The sequence below is a fragment of the Telopea speciosissima genome, chromosome 10 (assembly GCF_018873765.1).
Source record: "Telopea speciosissima isolate NSW1024214 ecotype Mountain lineage chromosome 10, Tspe_v1, whole genome shotgun sequence".
Taxonomy (NCBI): domain Eukaryota; kingdom Viridiplantae; phylum Streptophyta; class Magnoliopsida; order Proteales; family Proteaceae; genus Telopea; species Telopea speciosissima.
Window position 1 is genome coordinate 30,314,661 of NC_057925.1, and position 20,793 is coordinate 30,335,453.

At 40.0% G+C, this 20,793-nt stretch overlaps 1 pseudogene; it reads right to left on the reverse strand.

Moving 5' to 3' along the window:
- Positions 1-682: 682 nt before the first annotated feature.
- LOC122643474 lies at positions 683-3,054 on the reverse strand (annotated as a pseudogene).
- Between the last annotated feature and the right edge of the window lie 17,739 nt (positions 3,055-20,793).

The window sequence follows — 20,793 nt, forward strand, 5'->3', positions numbered from 1 at the left end:
TACAAGAGATAAACTCAAGTTTATCTTGAGTAGATGAGGAGGTTCTACAAGTAAGGGATGTACAGTTGGATCAACTCAACGGTGGGTACATTTAAATTTGAATTAAATTGAATTTGAATTAGTGGATAACGTATTGCTTAACAAAAGGAAATATCAGTTTCAAATGGGCACTTTGAAGACTCTTTTTAGGGGTTTATCCCCCTATCACTCCAATATACAAATAATAATAATATAATCACAATTCACAACTCCATAACTAAATTAGAAGACTCTTTTTAGGGGTTTATCCCCCTATAACTTATTTGTACTAAGAAATGACAGGTATAAGCCAAACAAAATATATAAGTAAAAACCATACAATGGAACATAAGAACTGAAGAGAAACTAAAAACGAGAGATCCCAATGAAATTTAATAGCTACAATCATCGTCCACCTTTTAATGATTCAACCGCTTCATTAGTCAAACTGTTGTACCCAATAGCGTTGTGACTATGTGAGGCTAATGGTTCAACAAACAAACAATATTCCACCTCCTCGAGGTTCTGTGCAACCGAACGGTGGGTTTGATCCCTCCTCAACCCCTATAGCTCCATTGCCACATCCTTCAATGTAGGCCTTTCTTCTCCTTTTAGTCGTAAACATCTTTCTGCCAGTTCTAGGACTGCTTGGAGTTTCTCTTTGCACTCTTCAGTAATAACCCCATCATCCAGAATATCTCAAACCCTACCCTCTTGGACTGAAGTGACAAATTGCATGGCTAGATTTGTCTGTGTACCAAGCTCATCAGAAAAGATTGCCTTCTTTCCAGTTAATAGCTCCACAAGTACTACATCAAAGCTATAAACATCACTCTTTGTTGTGAGTAGATTTAATTGAAGGTACTCTTGATCCAAGTAGCCCCATGTCCCTTGTATTAGTGTACTAATTTGGCTATAGTCTAAAGGAACCAACCTTGATGCACCAAAGTCTGACACCTTTGCTATATAGTTATCGTCCAAGAGTATGTTTAGAGACTTAATATCTCTATGAACGATAGGTGGCGAAGCTGCAGAATGCAAAGCAATTGCATCCGATGTTTCTGCAGCTATCCTGAGACGATTATCCCATGACATTGGAGAGTTGCATCCCTGATCACCATGGGTATGGTGGTCTAAGGTTTTGTTCCTGACAAATTCGCACACCAATATAGGAACTTCGATTTCTAAACAGCAACCGCATAGCTTTATGACATTTCTATGGTTAATTTGAGAGAGAATAACCACCTCATTTATGAATTGCTCGACCTGAGTTTTGTCAACTTCTTTTTTATTTCTTAATGGCAACAACTCTACCATCGGGTAGAATTCCTTCGTATACTGTACTATTACCTCCTTGACCAAAGATCTTGGTCTGAGCATAGTTGCTAGTTGCTTCCCTTAGTTCTTCTGCTGTAAAGATATTGGCAGCTCCAGCAAACCCTTCATGGGAAGATATCAGTTGCTTAAACAATAAACCTCAATTTTGCTTGAAGAATTTCTGCTTGAGCTTATTGCTTTTGTCTTTTTTGAATTCCCCAGAGGACCAATAAGATACCAATAAGTAGAAACAGCAATCCCAAGCTGGCACCTGTAATGAGACACTAAACTTATTAAAGACACTTGAGAAGTTGGGGTCAAAATTAGGGTGCACATGTAGTCTAAGGGTATCTCTGGTATAATTTGTATTTGTCTTTATTTGACTAATTTTTATTTTTTAAGATGTTTGATATGATTTATGAGTCTTATTTTGTGATTTGTGATTATTTCTCCGTGAGTATTTGTGTATAATCTGCTCCAGGTAGGGGTAATATAGTCATTTACTTTCATTATTAAAACAAACGTTTCACATCCCTTATCTCTCTCGTTGGGCATCCACTTCTCCGTCTCTGCTACTTGTATAACGGGACTCTAGATCGCCATTAAAAACAATGTTGAGGTCGAATCTCTTCTCAGCAAAAGCATAGAGTACCTTTCAAAGTGGATTCTCTATTTTCCTACCTATACTCCCTTTAATTTATCAGAATTTACAGTGCAATCCATCAAGTTCTTTTCTTCTGAATTCCTGAGTACAAAGGAGAATGACCAAGCAGTTTCTCCACCAATCTAAGGGATTCCTGAGTCAATGAAACCCGTACCAACCATATCACGATTATTCCCTCGTACTATAAGACAAATTGTATGTTTTAAAGTTGGAACAGCACCATATGTGATAAAACACTGCCTTGTAATAGTATGGCCATAATGCAACTTGGCCTAGAATCCATTTTCCTTATTCACAAAAGAGAGAGAGAGAGAGAGGATTTTTTATGTGTTAATGCAACTAGTTTAGGTCCACGAAAATGGACATTTATGCATAAAAGATATCAAGTAGAAAGGTTACAGTATTAGAAAGGTCACAGTACTAGTAGATGACTTTTATATTACCAAACCTGAACCACTGAATGAGTTGATGCTGCCATGATAGAGAGAAGAAGAAAAAATAGTCAAAAAAATATATATAAAGTGAAGGTTCCTACACTTGTCCATGATTATTATTGCTTCCAAACAAAGCATATTCATCACCTTTTCTTTTCTGATAATTATGTCTAGTTGAGAAGCAGAGATTTCCATTGAACCTTAGCTAAATACCCATGATTCGACAAGGATTATATTATAAATACACTTCTTTACTAAAAAAAATAATATAAATACACTTTAAGTATTCAAGAGTATTTTACCTACAGTGACCTGAATCACTGGAAATGGCTTACGAGCACATCCACGTCCATTCTTTTTCCCATCTCCATCATGACCAGGTGGGCAAGAGCAGGTGTAACTCCCATTCAAATTTGTACAAATGCCATTGTAAGGACTGTTAACTTGATCTGCACATTCATCAATATCTGCAACAAATATACCTACTATTTTACTTAGCTTGTGGTTTTCCACCAAAAGGGTAAACAAATGTACAAAAATGATGTATAGAATCAAGATTACCTTGACAACCATATGGAAGGTAGGGGTTCCCTTGGTAACGTTGAGAACAATTGCAGTCATACCTAAGACCGTTCCTAGAGCTAAAGCAGTAGGCGTTTCTGTCACAGGCGTAACTGGCGTTGTATTTCCTAGTTTCTTCACAAGATTGACCGTTTTTATGCCCTATTGCCCAATCTAAGACAATCGGGACATGTGTGAAACACCGTTTTTGTTGACATTGGGGTTGAAATGTAAGAGATCCGAGACTCAAAACTTATAAAAGTTCTTGTCAACCAGAAATACGAAGTTGCATGGATAGATAGACTCAAACTTGATAGTAGTGTTAGGGACGCTAAGATAAAAGATTTTTATCTCGAAACTCTTGAGGCCTTTTGCAATGGGGGTTTGGCAACAACCGAAGCCGGAGCAAGAACCTTCCATAGGATGAACATCTTTGCCTTTGCAGATCGCGTTGCACACACTTTGCGTCGAGTAGTCATGACTATAGTCAGAGAGTTCTCCTAGGCATTGGCAACCCACAACTGTGAACATGTTGTGTGTGTCAGAGAAAGTAGTGAAGGGTCCTCTTGTATAATTGATATTATGTACGCTCTTGCATGCCCTTGTCGTGGCCCCTTCTGTCATAACATAGCTGGGTTACTTTGTTCATCACTTGCAGTTGGCCTTGTAATGAAATGTTTAACACCTCCATATCACTATAGAATAGTTTTGGAGGTGTATACCTCCATATCACTATAGAATAGTTTTGGAGGTGTATCATCATTACAGGTTAGCAGAAAATTTTCATCACGGCAACATTCTTTCGCTCCAAAGCCGAAGGGATAAGGAACTGTGATACTACCACATTTTCCTTGCAATTGGATTTCGGCATTGAAAAGGTTGATGTTGCCACCGCCGGCCATAACAATAGTATGATGACGAACCAAAGCCACACAAGTGCAAGATCTATTAAGGCTTTAGTCAAATCAGAATGGCCGCCCTTATATCGGTGATGAGAATGCATAGTGATAACACCAAAAAAAGGATGTGTGAGGACCAGTAAATCTGGATTGACCATGTTGGTAGTTAGTATATGTGAGATTGAAAAAACACAAAAGGAAATGCATATTAAGTCCCAAACCCCACAAGATAGGAACACACACACATACACAGAGAGGAAGAGAGAGGACTAACTCTTTATCTCTTGCAGAAGCTTCCGACCTGTAGATCCCTCAGGTACAAAGGTATAGTCTGCAAGAAATTAAACCTAGAAAAAAAAATGATCAAATTCAAGGGTTAGAAAGGATCAAATATGATTATTGTAATAGAAAATGGCATAAACGACTTCAATTCCAGATAATACCGTAAAGGTTTAGCCTATTACTATTAGCCTCGCAGAAAGGAATAAAGCAGGAGAGACTAGAGAGAGAGAGAGAGAGAGAGAGAGAGAGGTATAGTTGTACAAAAGCATGTATTTGTGGTTTACTAAAGCAACCATCTTCTCTCTCCACAACAAAACAAAAAGTCATGGCTGGTGCAAAGTAAGAGAGAAAGGAAGAGAGAAAGGCACCTCCATGGGTCTCTCTACGGAGTATCTACTTCGTATCTAAGGCTCATGTAGGAAGTAATAGAGACTGGATAGATTTTTCACGAAGCTTTCAACTTGGATATGGGAACCACCACACCTGATTCTGTGGCTGTAGACTCAGAAATTTATTCATTTTTGGGTCTAATCGAGTTGGCTAGAGCTCCCGGAAACTACCCTCGTGTGTTGTCACTCCTTTCTTCAATTCTAGAGAGATCTGTCCAGAAGAATGAGAAGTTACTAGACACTACATACAAAGAAGAAAGATAAAGTTACCATATTTCATGGTTTAAGAGAACCTAGCCTGGGCACTCGGAATTACATTGATTGTATCTTCAAGTACTCAAGCTGCAGCCCTTCCTGGTTTGTTGTTGCTTACATCTACATCGATAGATTCATCCAATGGATGGATGTCCATCTCAATTCCCTCAATGTTCACCGGCTTATAATTACAAGTGTGATGGCAGCAGCGAAATTTTTTGATGATGCATTCTTCAACAATGCCTATTATGCAAAGGGGACCAGGATCCTCTGCAGTACCGGCGGGGCGGCAATGCGCATCCAACGACACAGCAGAGGCCAAGTAGCACACATTATACCCTTGGGAGCACCGGAATAAAACCTCCAGATCCAACCGTTCGTCCCACTTGAACGGCCCAGATATCAGGAGAGAGAAGAAGAAAAGACACCAACGTTGAAGACAGGAAAGCTACCTTTACAAAGAAAGGCGTTAGAACACTTTATACCCTTGGAAGCATCGGAATAAAACCTCCAGATTCAACCGTTCGTCCTACTTGAACAGCCCAGATATCAGGAGGGAGAAGAAGAAAAGACACCAACGTTGAAGACAGGAAAAGCTACCTTTACAAAGAAAGCACCGGAAAGCAAGAAAGTTTAAATTCAAAGAGGGAAGTTAGAACACTTTATACCCTTGGGAGCACCGGAATAAAACCTCCAGATCCAACCATTCGTCCCACTTGAACGGCCCAGATATCAGGAGGGAGAAGAAGAAAAGACACCAACGTTGAAGACAGGAAAAGCTACCTTTGCCAACGTTTGCACGTGGGAGCGAAATATGTCCTCGGTATCCTGCACTGGTTCGTATATAGCTCGGGTTATGTGTGGACGATGCTGGTAATTGATGAATCAATTCTTTCCGTCCTTTGGAGCCATACCTCCTCTTGGGACAACGTTACCCTCCGTGGGTCTTTTATGATTGCACCGCCATTTGCCAATGTTTGCACGTGGGAGCGAAATATCTTTCGATTTTCACGTCTTTTGAGGGAAGCTTGATGGGATGTCATAAAGTTTGAATTTAAACTTTCTTGCTTTCCTGATGCTTTCTTTGTAAAGGTAGCTTTTCCTGTCAAGCCTCCAGCCAAGCCCTTTCACCCACCTTCTTCTTTTTCTCCTTCCTTCTTGCTCTCTTCCACGTTTTAGGGTAGGTGGGAGGAGTTATGAATAATGAATGCCCATAGGTTCTATTTATAGTAAGTGGGATTTAGAGTCCGTTTGGTTGGGCAACAAAATAGGCCAAAATTCATTCTTGGGTCAAATTAGGTTAAATTAGATTAAGTGAGTCCACCCTTTGGTCCCACAAGGAAAAATAGATTATTAAAGGGGGTCCACTAGATATGGGAACACAAGTCCCTTCTTTCCCAAGGTAAGTGGGACCCACAATAAAATATTCCATCAATCAGCTAAAATAGCCTAGGCGTTTCTAAACTTGACCCGCACTTCGAGGACATTGAAGGAAAAGGTAAACAAATAAAACAAGGGGATAGGAACTTACTTCTCAGCTATCATGGTTTGTCCCCCATGACCCCGAATAATTTCCCCATAGCATTACTAAATTCATCACTGAACGAAGTGTCCAACTGAGGCGATGGTCCAGGGTACTCTCCTCGAAATTCTTTGCTTCCCGAGCTAGTACTAAGAGGATAGTCGATAAAGTTGCCATCAACGAATTTCCCCCATTGCCGATTGAGGAATCTTTCCTTTACAGGCAAACCCGTACTATGGTCAATGATTTTGTAGCTGGGTTTGACCACCAGCGAGAACAACTCACCAGCATACATGGCAGCGGTAACTACACATCACGAAGAAGAAATAATAATTAATTATAATCCCAGGTGCGGATATAACAATTTTCCTCAGAATTCTCTAACTTGTATAATTGCAACAGTTTCTATGTTGAGTTGTGCAGCAATGAGGTATACCTTAGGTGAGGTTGGTGTAATTTAATATTTTTTTATTTTTTATGTTGGATTAAACTAAGATGGTTTTAATTAATGTAGGTGAGTCTTTAGCTCAAAAAGGAAGAGCAACTGGTCTTTTACCAGGAGATGATCATTCAACTCCATCAAGGCTTTCATGTTAACTAATTAATGGATTTTATTTCAAATTTTGGCCTTGAAATTAATGTTTTCATTGTAGAGTTTATTTATTTTATCTTCTTTTTTTTTTTGTTTGGGTGGGGAGTGTTTAACGTAGGACAGCCAGAAAATCTTGAAGTCTGAAATGGTCACTTTGACCTTGGCCTAGCCTGTGTATGTCCATGATGCCTGCTTCCTTGACTTTGGCTTCCATTGCATGTTTTGGTCCTTGAAGTCTGTTATGGTCACTCTGGTTTGGTCATAGTTTTATCCTTTCGTTTTTTTTCTTCTGTATTTATATTGTTGGAACAAATTTTATCTTCGTTATGATGATTAATGATTCATCTGGAAAAATGTTTGGCATTTGAGGATTCGAAATGGTTTTTGGATGCCCACCATATTGTTGTACTAAAGCTATGTGATGGACACTATTAACTCAGTTCAGTAAAGCTTATAAAATTGGATTGATGGAACTACAATCCTTTGAATATGACATGTTGTTACTATAATCTATTGGGGAGCTGTGATATAGGTGCATATGGCATTTTAGAGGAGTGTTGATTACGTTTCCAGGTCCCATAACTCCTCTATTCCTTTCATTGTTAACTAAATGAGTTTTTTTTTTTTTTTAAACATCATAAGAACTTCCATTTCACTGTTTTTTATTTTCTTTCCATGTTGTCTTCAGACCGAGCTATTTTTGTTCAAATAAATGATTACTCTCTTCTGTTGCTTCCCTGTGATACATTGATTTGGTTTCTAACAATCATCGCCTATGTTGATGCTACACAGAAAATCCGTTATTCAGATTGCTTTCAATAGTTTTGAATTACCTATAACACCACCTCCATGCAGCCATAAAAGCATTAGATGAAACATTGTCTGATATATTAATTGGAACTTCGAAGGATGGAAGAAGCTAAAGCTCATAAGCCAGAACTAGAACCCAGAGCAGCATGATCATGCCAGCCTCAAAGGTACTTGAGGGCATCAGCGAGTAACATATTGATAGTACAAAAAAATACTCTTCATTGCAGGAGGGGAGACCTTCATCAAATTAGGGTGCTCCTAAACACAAGAAAAAGAGGTCAGATCTTCAATCATCATCACTGACATAGAGCTTTGTTCTAATTACTTTAGGTCTATCAGGGACTTAACATTTCAGCTTTCAGAAACTGATACAAAACCTCTTCATCAAATATATCATAGAAAAACATTTTCGGAAGAATAATGCTTGTATGATTGTGAGAAAAGTCCAACTAAAATAATAAGAAGAAAGAAAGAGCCAACAAGCAGGATCTATAAAGAACATAAATTCTCGCACTGTACATTCATGCTTTCATGATTTGGCTTCATTTGATTAGGACATCCATACATTCAAATTGACACTTAAACCCATCACCCAATGGTCACATTGGATGATGCTTCATGAACTTTGAGTATGCTTCCCCATGATTGTTAGCATCCGTGGTCAACCTATCTTCACCATGATTGTTGGTATCTATGGTCAACCTATCTGATATTGTTGAAATTTAGACTACATGTAGAAGGAATAAACCAAAAAAATGCTGTGTTTTTTGAAAGATATATGAACCGGCACTACACTATGCAAGAATGGATCTATTGGAAATGCCCAAACAGGTATGTCTATGGCCTTGTATAATCCATCATGAATTGGTTTAGCTGATTCTGGAACCAATTGTGAGGGGTCAATGAAGCTAGAGACAGGAAGATTTGGATTAGAGGCAATTTCAGCAAGATACCCATCAATCAGTTTGCCATCATTCAGCCAGGACCCTCTAATGTAGTCCTAGAATAGGAATTAATCCCACTAGGAACCAAGTAGAACCAAGCTTAGGGTAAGCCTGCTGTTTAGGGCTGATTAGGGGCTGTTTTAGGGCAGAATTAGGGTTTAGGATGGGAATTTGGGAATGGGGTTTATAGGGTTTTAATCTGCAGGTTTAGAGGGTCATTATGATATAAAAATATCTGGATTTGGTTAGGTTTCAAAATTCTACAGATTTAGGGTTAGGGTTTCGGGTTTTGTAATGAGGAAAAACAACTAAAATTATGGTTTAAAGTAGGATTTAGGGGCAGGGGTTAAGGTCAACTGTTAGAGGGGCTAGGGGGAAGATTCGGTTGCAATATGGAAGGTTTCTGATGGCTGAATGTGTCCCAGCAGAAAATTAGGGTTTTTAGGGTCAATGGAGAAGAGGGATCTTAGGGTTTGGATGGACAGAATGGGCAGCAGCTAGGGTCGAGTGGAGATGGTTATGAGGGGAAGTTATGGTCCAAATCTGATCAGATTCCAATGGAGGAGCAGATCTGAATCAGAGTTTAGAGTCTTCTAGGGTTTATGAAAATAGGACAGAAGAGAAAAGGAATTGATTGGGGAAGGGAAGAAAGGATAAACAGAAAATAATAAATTCAAACTCACTCTCGAATCCTCTAACAGCAGTTTGAATGGTTGAAGGATGAAGCCACCTTCGAAGAAAGAAGATCCTCCCAGCCGTCACGGCGTAAGGAGTCAACCGGATTCCACCAGTCCCTTTCCACCTTGATAGAACCACAAGGATGCACACTCAACAGAGCAGCACTCAACAGAGCAGGGCAGCAGCTATGGCAGCAAACAAAAAGCTTTTCATTCATCAAATTCGTGTTCTAGGCTTTGCCCCCTTACAACCTTATATAAAAGACTCAAAAATAGACTTCTACTCTGAAAAGGAAAGGCCTAACCCAATCCCTAACCTATTAGATAACTTAAACTGATTAGGAAACTAAAATAGACTCAAAATAGAGTCCTAATGACTTAAAAACAACTTAAACTACTTAAAATAAAGAAGATTCCCTACTAGCCAATAAGATATAAGCATAGTACTATATCTCGCGATATATCGGTATCTCGGGCCTACCGAGATATCCGAAATATCCGAGATATCGCGAAATATGACCGAAATATTGCATTTTTTCTGCAATATTTCGGGGGTCCATCTCGGGGGGTTTTTGGCCATATCTAGGCCTGAAACTTCATGGACAGCCTTATTTAAGCTTAATAAACACATTTAAACCATAAAATTGTAAAAATGTGAATTCAAATTGGTGTTTTGGGCTTGCACCCTTGATTGACATACGGTCACCGACCCTAATGTATAAATAGTTAAATACACATAGATTAGGCAGTTAATATTTAAAAATAGTATTTAACTTCATCACATATCAAGTTAAAGCCAATACACATTGATGAGTGCCATGATTCTCATAAACTCCATAATATTCAATAACTCGCTTAAAGCCTTAAAGGCAATACACTAAGTGTCAAAGTTAGTAAGTCACAAGACTCGCAACTCGCAAGTCACAACTCACAAGTTCATAGATCAATGAAATCACAACTTAAGTTACAAATTACAAGTGCTAAAGCGCTAATAGTAGTTCTTTGTGCCTCCCTGGATCAATCCCACTCATGCCTCCTGGAGTCGACGTCCATTGCTCTCTGTTTGAAGGACATATGTGGACCACGGTATAGAATCGGAGAAGAAACGAGTGTAGTCATCCACAAGTGTCACGTAAATGGAATCATCAACATACTGTAGGTAACCTATCCTAGGATATAAACTAGGGTTACCAATCGATCCGATCGTGAAGAAGATGATCCTTGTGATATGATGTTGGCGCCGGCAAGAGGCGATGGCATTGGCTGCATGTATGGTGGTGAGGTTGGTAGTTAGGTCCGCTAGGGTATGCAAAGATGTTATTTATAAAAGATGATCCAGTATGTCCCGGGACTGGGATGGTAGTCATAGTCCCCTACCCCACTAACGCCCATATGATGATGATCCATATCTATATCCATCGTAAGGTTGTGATGCACCATAATCCGATGCCAATGGAGTGGTATGTGCGAAAATTAAAATAATTATTTAAGAGCAGAAAAATAAATCCGACACCGTGAAGCCGTAGATCGGCCATTGGTGTCTAACATATATTTAATTCATTACCATCTAAGTCATATTACCCCTAATTATTTCCTGTTTTAATTGTAGGAAAATGAATTTTTAAAACCAGAAAAAAAAAAAAAAAAAAAAAATACATATGGAAAAAAATTTCAACTTTGTGAGGCTATAGATCGGCCTCATTGTCTAACATATATTAATATCATCACCATCCAACAAAATTTGTACATAGTCTTTTCAAAAAAATAGTTTTAGAGGAATAGAATTTACCTTAAATAGTGGAAAAAAGCTTGGATGATGAGCTTAGATGACCCTCCGATGAGTTTACCTGGCGAAAATCCGACAACAATGTGCTTGAACAATGGCTAGAGTGTTGGATGAGAGCTTGGAAGAGTGGAAGAATAGGCAAAAGACTGAAATTCCTTAGCAAATGCAGCTCTCGGTCGAAATATGGACCGAAATTTGCGAAATATTGTATTAAAGCCCCCCTTCACGTGACACTTTAAGCCAAAATACCATATTTCGTCGATATCTCACGAGATATCGAGATATTGTCGATATCTCACGAGATATCGTCGATATCTCACGATATCTCACGAGATATCGACGAAATATGGTATTTTTTCATTTCGACCTGATTTCGCATCTCGGTAAGCTCGAGATATACGAAATTAAGCGATATTTCGGCGAAATATCGTGAGATTTTGAACCATGGATATAAGAACCTCTTAGCCAATAGGATCACTTCACTTAAATTAGACCAATTGAACCAATTGGATGCAACCAATTTAAACCGGTTCCATTAAAAACATAAAAATAGACTAAATATTGGGCTAATCCCGTATGCAACCTATGTACCCCTCTTTTAGGCTCATAAAAGTGGCCTATTACATAAAAAACCCATGGGATCAAAGGCCCAACATACATATAACCCAACCTTAGACTTATTTCCAAAGAAATAAGCCCATTTCGGTGACGAATCTGCATCACCCTCTCCCTAACACAAAATCATCTGAAACCTTCTCATGTTTCTCAACAGGAACCTAATGTTAGCTTTTCTGGCAATGCTCTCAGAAAACCTAGGGGCATTGATCTTGAAAGGCCTGCTGAAGAAAACCTCTCAACTGATGCTGCCAGTGCTATTGAAGACCAGGCAGGACTTAGCTTCCTAAGGCCTTCTAAAGATCAAGAAAAATTTAAGAGAGTGAAATGAGTTGAGTCAGATTTAATAAACAGAAATAGAAACAAAAAATTAGAAGTAGAACCATCTGATCTATTCCTTTTTTTAACTCCCACATGATTAGTTCAATGCCAGAACAAACTGACCTACTGAGATTATAACAGGTACTAATTGAGAGAAAAGATAAGAGAGTGAATAAGGAGAAAGATAAACACAGAGGGTGCTAGTGTACCCTCCCCTGGCAGTTCAGCTCATAAAGCTTATGATGATGGCATCCTATGTCAGAATCAGTTGCACTAAGCTTTAGTCAATTAAATCAACATGAGATCTGGTTTCTGCAGAATCATTCCTCATGCCTACAGTGACTGAAGGATCAGATAAGAAATGCTTCACTTATGGTCATAGAGAGATCTGGTTTCTGCAGAATCTTTCCTAATGCCTAGTGATACCTCATTGTGCAAATTTGAGCCAAACCACCCCCCCCCCCAAAACAAAGAAAAACAAAAAAGATAGGAAAACAGCAATTCCAAGGCCAAAATTTGAAAAAAAATTCATTAATTAGTCAACATGAGAGTCTTGATGGAATTGAACCATAATCTCCTGGTAAAAAACTAGTTGCTCTTCCTTTTTGAATCAGAACTGCAGACCTCTTGATTTCAAGCTCCATCTATTCAATCCCCTTGTTTAATAAATACTGACCTCAGACTGAGGTGTCAAAATTGAAATTTATTCAGAAAGATAAAATTACCTTTAAAAACCCTACCCCAGATTGGAGTTGGCCAATGCTACAAACTTTACTTAGATGAGACTCTCTTGGCCTCATTTGGATCAAATTGAAAGGTAACCATTTGATTTGCAACTGAAATAACAGGAGAGAACTATCACTCCAGTCATTCATCAATACAAGTCCAAAGATATGGTCTGTGGCCTCATTAACATCAATAGGCTTTCCTAATTCATTGCCTGGACCAACTACAGCAGCCTGGGAACAACATAAAAGTCTTTTATACATTATGGAAAATGGTTCTAGTTAAATCATAAGGTTGAATTTTCATGAAGGCATTGATAGTAAAATGAATATAAACAAATATCAGGAAAAGAGATATGACCTTAGACTTTCTGAAATCCAGTCACACTAGTGATATCAGTATAAACCAAATCAAATACCCAGCTTATAGTCTCAGTTTTTCAAGGGTAAGTATGAATTTAGTCTTTATGGCATGAGTAGATCTCCAAAACAGTTCATGACACTATCATCAAGTGTGCATTTCTATGCATTTATGAACCATATTATCCAGGTCCTCTGTTTGAATTCAGATGCATGTTTTTAAAACCAGAAAGTTTTGACAATCAATATACTTTAGAGGCAATAACATCTTCAAATGTTTAAAAGACGGGCCAATGAACCAATGCTGGTTTAAAGGTGAAACAAAAACAACATTCTTCATGCTTTGGCAAATGAACAATTCAAGTGGTGCTCAGTTGGTTTAGAAAAAACAGAACCTTGCTTTGCTGTGCTCAGTTGGTTTAGAAAAAAACAGAACCTTGACAGCAGTCCTAATTAATTTAGGTATCTCTCTCCCAGGCTTAATCTGAAGGTCTGATGTGAAAAAAACCTTATTGTAATTACAGATTTGAACCAAATGTTGATCTGTAATAGAACCTTCAAAGAACTTCAAGCAAGAACATCAAAGAAAAGATTAGCAGCAAGAGATGGGAGTAGCAGTATAGTAGCAGTAATAGCAAAGGTAAAAGCCTAGCAGAGAAGAACTGAAGCTTCGACTCCACAGCAATTCAATTCAAAACCCAAACTCTGTTTAAACACCTAATGTGGTTACTAGTGTAGACTCTCAACACTACTACACTAGGAATTGGAAATTGGAAAAATTTTAAACAAAAAGGATTAAAATTAGAAACTAACATTGTCTAGTTACTAGGCTACGGCTAAGTTCTATAAACACCACCAAAATAGCAGTCTATAGGTGCTTACTATCAACAGACTGGGTGATCGATCATGCTTCAACTTGCCACAGACAGCTGATTACTAACATGGATTAGATGAGCTACACAAATTGAAAAAACCTAACCACAGTTAAGATTGAAAAGTAAGAACAGCCACTAGGTAATTAATTCAAAATATGAGATCATGCAAAACAAGAAACTCAGCCCATGCTGTCCAAGTCTTAAATTCCAATTAGAAAAGGCTGATCATCGAAAACAAGAAACTACCAAACTCTTAAATTCCAAACGGAAAGGTTGTATGAGTCTCGATGAGTTCGAACCATCATCTCCTGGGAACAAATCCATGTGCTCTTCCTTTTTGAGCTAAAGACTCACCTATTTGCATAAACCGTGTTAGTTACGGTCTATAATAAAAATTTAACGAATCACACAACATGGAATGATGTAAAGAACAAAAAGAGGAAAAAACAATTCAAATTTCAATGTCTAGAGATATTAAAATCAGTCAACACCACAGTTCAATATTAAAATCTACCTATTTGTAAAATGAGTTTGGTCTAAAAACTAATACATTGTTTTTCCAGTATTGCAACTGTCTAAAGGGATTTGAGATTAACTAATTGCTTTGGCCTGTAAGAGGCCAGTTTCAAGCAAGGCACTAGTTTGGCCACAACCCACAGGTATTATGAAAAACACAAGAAATTAGTACATTCAGATGGATCCAAGAAACTTTTGCAACTTCAGCCAGTAGATGAATGATTTAAGTGCCCTCCTACATGATTTTAGAACAACTTAGCACTATCAGGTTAGTTAATTGTACAAGAGAGTTTGCATAGTTGTTCCAACTCCTACCTACATTTCCTCTTTTAATCCTGCTGAAAATCTCTCATCAGAACCACTAGGCACACTTCTTTAAAAGAATAAGAAGAAGAACTCATAAAAATTAGTATGTTTTTCATGCTAATTGCTAAGTACTTTTAAGTGGGTTCTTCTCACTCCTTCAGATACATTTTGCTCCTGAATGTGAAAGCTTTATCAACCTAATAACACCGAACTAGCCCTTGCACATGATAGTAATTCAAGGGTACTGCAAGTAACAAAAAATGGGGACTTAGATCCATGAGTTGTTTCGTCACAGAACACAAAGCACAGAGATCACAGAGTATAGATTATAATAAGAAGGAATGACAACTGAGAGATGTTATATATCCTTCAGAAGATGGAACTGCAGAGAGATTTCAACAGCTTCAAGTAAGCAACAAATTCCTGGGGGTTTCTCATTTGGCTAACCATCAGCTTCGTTTAAAGGGTACTACTGCAACTAACAAAAATGGGGTAATGTCCAAGAGTTGTTTTATCACAGAAAGAGCACAGATTATAATCAGAAAGAATGATCAACAATTATGGATCATTTGAGATCGCAGCAGGGTTCAACAGATCGGCGGGGACCTTAACTTCCCAAATCTTAAAGGGTCTGTTACGAATGTGGATCAATAAATTAGGATTAGATTAGACTAGGTGGTATTATGTTAGGGAAGATGGGTAAATGGGTAAATCTGTAAATTGCTAAGCGAGTTGGGTAGCTAGAGGAGGATGGTTAAATAGGGAAGTCCATGTAAAAGGTATGAAAAATATAATCAATCTCTTTTTCTTCTCTTCCCTCTGCTCCTTCTCCCCTTTCGTCTCTCCTACTTCTCTCTCTTCGCTTATCTTCTAGTCCTCTGCTCATAGAGGCGCATCATTTGGTCCGACTTGCCGGATCATTTTCCTTCCCAGATCTAGGTTCATAACATTGGTGCTTTCATTGAACCTCCCTCTACCATTCCATTGACCTTCCTCTTGCATTTCATTACTTCCAATGGGTTTGTTCTCTCATTACAACAATTTGGTCATCTGTTTTCATTCATGGGAACAACGCGATCTGACTTCTCCGCTCCTAAAATGTCTTGAAACTGCAATCGCCAACGAACTCGAATGGATCTACTATTTGGATCTTGGCACTGTGGGAGATGCTACGATTCCCAGGGAGCTCGATGATAAGATTGACGACTCAACGATTTCGATTCCCGCTGCCTTGAACCAAACCCCAATGGTTTCAGTGATCATGGCATCAGATCCGGCTCTCGGTGTCGTGAATGGTGACCACCCTCATACTGTTAGCGTCGACCACAGTCAGCAAGCGACGAACCATCTGATTCCCAGGGAGCCAGCATTGCTTCCTTCTTCGATCCCTGCCCTGATGGACCAGGTTCCAGATCAGCAGGAATCTGGGATTGCTGTCGTCGTCGATCATGGAGACCAGACCTTCAACGATGCAGCCATGGAGCAGAATCTGGTTGCTTCCACGATCATGGCAGCAGCGCTCGTCCCTTCCTTCGTCGGTCAGAATCCAACCGGAACAGAGCTCGTTCGTGCCGTTGTATCTTCCGGCATGCACAAAGCCGATTTAGACAAAGGTGCCGCTGATGCGCGGGCTGCGGATGCCGTGAAGATGTTCGTCGATACAACAGGAATAGGGAGAGCTGCAGGCTGGAACCCTCTGCTACCACCGGAGCCGCCACCATATTTGCGTATCTTCTTCATCTTCTTCTTACCTCTTTCAGAGATAAAAGACTCTGGTCTGAGCTCAGTGAAGGCTGTGATGGTTTGTTGGATCCATCTGAATGTAATTCTCAGAAAATGGAATTGCAGAGAGATTTCAACAGCTTAAAGTATGGATTTGCAGAGAGATAAACTCGACCACTAAAAAAGTAAAATGAAACAATGCGTAAACCATAACATCTACCCAGAAACACTACTATGACACCAACATCACTTCAATATATTATACAGAGCAACTAACCCAGAAGACAATTTGTAATAAAGGAAAGTAATCATGGAAAAGCAAACCAAAATGAAGAGAAATAAATATTTGGTACCTGAAGCTAAGAAAGAATGAAACAAATCGGTATAAAATGGAGAGATGGATACTTTTTCTTTTATAGAGATATAGAGAGAGATTTCGACAGCTTAAAGTAAGCAACAAACCGATCGGCGGAGACCTTACCTTCCCACACCGGCGAGATGAGACTCACCTGAGCAGCAGGGAGTCGGAGCATTAGGGTTCGCAGCAGAAGCAGGGTTCTTCTTCCACGGCGGGTTGGGGCTGGGTGAGCATCAGCAGGGACCCTCCGAGGGATACTCCGGCAGAGAGATAGAGAGATAGAGAGAGAGAGGAGTTCGCGTGACATCTCGGATTTTTTCACAAATAGGAACAGCAGCAGATCGACGGATCCGGCTCTGGTTGCCGTCTCCGATAGTTCCGGCAGCGAAAGATTAAGAGTTGTGAGAGAAACCTGGTTCGCTTGCGAGAGAACTGACCGCCTATCGCATCTGAGACAGGAAGGAGTGGTAACGATGCGGCGCAGGTTGCAGATTTCCAGCCGCCTATCTCCGGCAAAGTGGTTCTTTCTTTCTCAGAGAGGGAGAAATGGAGAGAGGTCAGAGAGGGAGGAATGGAGAGAGGAGGGGTAAATGCGAGAAACTTGGAGAGAGAAGTGAATGATTGCGCTTTAGGGGAAACTTTAAAATGGACTGTTGGATGAAAATCCAGGCAAGGAGTACGGTGAAATGACAGAAATGCCATTTTATATACTAATTTTGAATACAACCTTGAGATTTTAATAAAAGAAAATGAAATGTCAAAATTACCCCATTAATTGATCGTTCAATGTCCCACTGGTTATTGCATATTGGGTCTTTTCACTATTTTGTTATTTTTCCAAACGTAATCTATCCTTGTTACATGAATAACAACCCTTACAACTAAAGTAACACATTTTTTCTTCATAATGGTTTTCCACTTTTTATTGGGTTTTTCGGTTGAACCAGTTTCTAGATTTGGTTGGTTTGGTCTAATTTGATTGTCTGCTCAATTTCAAGAAAACCCAAACTAGTTTTGGATTCAAATTTTGGGACTGAATCGACAGGTTTTTCAATTCGATAAATCTGCTATCTTTCCAATATCACATGTTGGACCGAGCAAGACGGAGTACAAAAGTTATTTTTTTTCCCCTAGTTATGTTTCCCTTCATCCTGTTTGTTTTCAGTTTTATACAGTGGCCATTTAAGTTCTGATTGATTTTTGAATGAAGAGATTAATGATTCCAACTAGCAACACCACGCAGTGGCAGCGATTGGAACATTCAAAGTTCAAACCTCAGGCTTTTGCTGAGGAATCTCTCTCTTTCTCTCACTTCCTCTTGAAATTTGATAGATCCATCGCACCAATAGATTGTAAGGCATTTTACACACAAATTTTGCCCAGGATCTTCGCTCACAAAGCCAAAGTGGATGATGACCGAAGATTACGGAGCTCGGGCAGAAGGGGCGTGTCTACTGTGCTTTACACCCCAAATTTCGCCCAGGATCTTCGGTCACGAAGCCAAAGGGGATGATAACCGAAGATACCTCGGGCAGAAGATGCGTGTCTATTGTGCTCGGTCAAGAGGAAATGGCAGTTGCAATCGGTCAGCGCCGACTGTTATAATCGGCCAGGTGGTTATCTTCGTGCAAACAGTTAAAGCAGAATCAGGAAGCATGGGAGTTAGTGGCTAGCGCAATAACCAACCGATTCGTTATTTTGCTCATCACATAAATAGCAAGGGAGGAATGTAAAGAAGGCATCAATCAAATACCCAAAAACTTACACGTTTATTTATCTTTACTTTCACAGCTTTAGTTTTAGCAATGGTGTGATCTTAAGGAATTTCATTTCCTACACCCTTATGCTTTAGACTGTAGATTGTTTATCCCGGACAAGAGTCACAGTGATTGCACGTTTCCTTTGTCTTCATTTACTATTTATCTTTGTGAAGCCCTCGGATTACCGGAGCGAGAGTAGAACCCGTAGTGAGAAACTAACTTTTCCCTGTTCCAATTCTTGAGCTGTGAAGTTTAGGGGAAACAATTCGGCACACCCGGTGGGACACTCAATACATGATGCCAGACACGAGAGCGAGTCAGCGCAACAAGGATAAGGAAGTAGAATCTGATGGCAGAAATGAGGATCAGTTGGAGGTGCATAGGGAGGAGCAACACGAAGGTGGCGTACCTTCTTACGTGACCTTGATCCTACAGGAGCAAGCCCTTGCGGCCGCTGAAACTTAGGCTTCTATGAAAATAGGAATGGACGACATGCAGAATCTTGCTGTTACAATGGTCCCAACCTACAACAGAACTCAAGCCCATTTTGAGCAATTTATTTCTATGGTGTTTACCCAACAACAGCCCATTCCAACCACTTAGCTGTGTATCTGTCAGACCCAGATGGCCGGGGTTGGAAGTGGTTTAGCCTCTACTCAGGCCAAGACCCTTGGGTCACTTGGCCGACTAACAAACCATAGCGGCTCGGCCTAGAATGCATAGCCTCAGAACAGAGCCGCAACACCCGTACCACAGGCTGGTAACCCGGCCGTCCCTTCAACCAGTTCAGGATCCTTAGCAGGGCAATAGGCCGTAGGAGGAGAGCCAGGGGGACGAATGACCACAAGCTTTTACCAAAGGTCGGTAGTCCCCAGGGTAAACCTGCCAGAGCCGAAGTGGTCGTACGTCGGCCAACATCCTCCACCACCCAACGATGGGCAGGAGGAAGTTAGACAGAGACAGCCGGTCAGTGCAGATTAGGCTAATCAGGTACTCATGAATCAAGTAGATTTAACCTGGTTAATTCAGGAGCAAATAAATCCTTTATTTCGGCCTATCACTCAACTAGTGTACAGAAAGCCTTACCTTGAGCATTATGACACAATTGATTTTGGTCGGAATGCCAAAATTTTTGAGTTTACCAAGTTCTCTGGGGAGGACAACATGTCCATCGTGGAGCATGTAGCACGATTTGTTGTCCAGTGTGCGAATTTAGGGGCCAACGAGGTTATGAAGCTTCGATTGTTCCTAAATTCCTTGACAGGGTTGGCCTTCACATGGTATATAAACCTGCTGGCCAACTCTATCCAAACCTGGTGAGAGATGGAGGATCAATTCCATGCCTAGTTTTATCGAACTGAATCAACGGTATCTGTAGCTGATTTGGCGTGCATGTGCTAACTACCAGATGAATCGGTCGCAAAGTTTGTGATTAGATTTAAGATGGCTCAATATAAATGCTTAACCGTCCGACAGGAGGCCGAGTATGCAAAAATGGCCTTGGGTGGGCTGTCTTTCAAGTTGCAGAAACGCTTTGTCGGCTAAGAATTTCTTGACCTAGGCCAGCTGATCGCCCAGGCCACTAGTTATGAAATACTGCTTAGGGAAGAGGATGAGCAAAAAGCGTCATCTTTAGGCACCTACTATAAGCAGCCGGCCTTGGCGGTAATGGGGGCAGTCGACCCTAAACTAATAATGTTGAAGCGTCTAGAAGGAGAGGAGGTCGAGCTGTTATCCTCGAATGTCTCGATCACGAACTTCTTGGGATGAGTATTTAAGCCCAGGGGCATCCTTCCTATCTATCTCAGGATCGGGGGCAAAGAGTCTCTAACTGCTTTCTTTGTCATGGATGCTGATGCGAATTACAATGCGCTACTTGAGCGAGATTGGATTCATGCTAACAGCTGCATCCCGTCATCCTTGCATCAAGCCTTAGTTTTTTGGAACGAGAAAGGAAAGATTAAATGGGTAAGCGCAGATAACAGGCCGTTCCTGGTGAATGCCAGCCATGCAGAAGCAAGACTTTATGGCGGGGGAACCACCCCTATCACGTTTATCGGTCAGGATGAGAATGGCAGACCAATA